The sequence below is a fragment of the Scophthalmus maximus genome, chromosome 10 (genome assembly GCF_022379125.1).
Source record: "Scophthalmus maximus strain ysfricsl-2021 chromosome 10, ASM2237912v1, whole genome shotgun sequence".
NCBI lineage: Eukaryota > Metazoa > Chordata > Actinopteri > Pleuronectiformes > Scophthalmidae > Scophthalmus > Scophthalmus maximus.
The window spans coordinates 17728204-17730541 of NC_061524.1; the positions used below are offsets into that span (position 1 = coordinate 17728204).

The 2338-nt window shown below is 37.7% G+C and overlaps 1 long non-coding RNA gene across 1 annotated transcript; it reads left to right on the forward strand.

The window, feature by feature from the left end:
- The first annotated feature begins 278 nt into the window (after positions 1-278).
- On the forward strand, positions 279-1380 carry LOC118284066. The gene is made up of 3 exons (XR_004784751.2): positions 279-431; positions 754-942; positions 1218-1380. It is a non-coding gene; the product is annotated as an uncharacterized LOC118284066 (long non-coding RNA).
- The last annotated feature ends 958 nt before the right edge of the window (positions 1381-2338 follow it).

The window sequence follows — 2338 nt, forward strand, 5'->3', positions numbered from 1 at the left end:
CGCACGCATGCACGCACACACACACACACACACACGGAGTCATTGAAATTGAGTAGTCTGACTGAGCCTTGTGTGGGCTCTGTGACAGCGTTGATTAAACATTAAGGAAGAGATATAATGCCATTTTACCATTGTGACTTATCCAACCCCTTTGTACTATCATTTCATCTTTGCCCTTGAACTCATGCACATTGACGACTGACAGGATAGAAAGAATAATGATAATGAATTATGCATAAATGAGAACTTGAAATCATCTTTACCCAACTTTAGAAAGTTGGTGCGTTTGAGGACCCCTGAGTGTTATTTGTCATGCAGCTGACAGGAAACTCTGCGGTTAGTATTTGTAAAAATGGGCTCAGAGTCTGGGCAACACCGAGAAGTTTTTGCGGCAACACTGTGGACCCTGATCCTTATTCTCCTTGTCTCCGGTAAGAGGGTGAGGAACGCAGAAAAATAAACAATTTGTGTCCTTGTAATTCATTTTACCCCTTTGTTGAGTTGATGTGAGATGAATCTGGAAGAAGACACCGCTGCTGTAAAACGAAAGTGTGAAATCCTCTGTAAAAAACAACAACAGTGTTGCAGTTCTCTGTACGTAACGGTGGTACAATGTTGGCTGGTTTTTTTTCACTTACTGTATGAAAGCCAAACAGGGTGGGAAAAATAACACTTTGACATTTTGTATTTTTGTGTGTAATTTTAAAAACAATGTCTTCTATTTCATACTAAAATTCCTTTTCTGCAAAACAGTAGTGTGACGACACAGCCTGTGATACCAGATGACGTGTCTACTGAGATCGAGGAGAGCAGCCGACGTCAGAGAGGGCAGGATTAACAGCAGCAGTGGAGTCCTTCCGATTGCTGTTTTGTCGTCAGCCTGTCTGCTCAATCACACCGTAGCCATATTTGCTTAGGACAATCAGAAAAAGGGGACCCTTGGTATATTCATAGCTTCATCTCCACCCAGGCTACACACTTATCACATTCATTTTGGCCAAGATATTGCTGTCGGATTACGTGTAATTTTCCCAGCAGGCCCTTTGAATTTCCTGGATATCTTATCATCAGTGCTATTTGATATTATGAAGTTTTGTGCATGACATGAAATCTGATTTTGTGTACTTCCTGTAGAGATGTGCTGTGTAATTCATGAGTGTTCTAAGCAGATCTTGCTTTGGATGTGTCACGACAAATCGTTTCTTTTTCTGTTGCAGGATGTTACGTCTCTGGGATGTTGAATTCACTGCTCACCACAATGTAATGGATTACTAGGGGCAACAGCAGGCTGACCCGCTGGCCTCTCCAACTCAGCATTGAAGATGAAGAAGTATAAAAAGGGCATTTCATTTTGTAACATCTGTCTGAATCACTTATTTTCAACATTTAATAAAAGGTGTGTTTTTAAATAGGAAAACTCCAGTTGAACAATTATCCTTTATTTTGTATTATATCATCAGCATCCTCTATGCAGGAAAATTAAATTAACCACAAATGAAATGAAATCTTGATGACTAATCCCAGCAACAACAAAAATGTATCCATAGAAATTAAAAATCATTTATCAAATGTTCATACTTGGCTGTATAGGTTTTGTTTGCGGCATATGCTGGGAGCATATGCCTCCACCCTATGACTGTCATCATATTTTCGTTTTAAATATTGCTAAATTCTGATCTTTCCAACTGAATCAAAACAAGATATATAAACAGATATCAGTTTTGTTAAAAATTCCAAAACAGTTTGTTCAAGTTGAACCCCATTGCATAATAACAAGCAAATTGAAAAATACATACCTGCAGCTTTAATAAAAATATGACATATACAGTACCCAAATCCAAAGTACTACTGTACAGAAAATCTTTTCATATTTTTATTTTTCTCCAAACATGAGGAAAAAGCATTCATTTCCATTGGTGTAATATTAAGAGTAATTTCTGTTTACAATAACTTCTACCACTGACCTTCCCTGACATGTCAGTGTATTATTATGTATTATTCTTACTCTTGACCTACAGTGTTTCATGTAGCCTACATGGGCATTAGGCTATATGTATGTGTATATTGACTTGAACCATAAAGTCTTTTTGGTCATTTTTCTTGGAAGTGATTATTCTCAAAAGGAAAATGCTGCAGTGCATGACAATCTTGCATACTGCATTATGTAGCTGTTATAATTTACCTGTGCATACGGGGAGGTCTTCAGACTGTGCTATCGCCCACAATGAGAAGAATAATTATAACAAAAACACATATATAAGTCGTAAATTAGATTAAGGCCCACTTTAATAGACTCCCAGCAAGAGTGGGAGTGGTGGCTTAATGTAATTGGTTACAA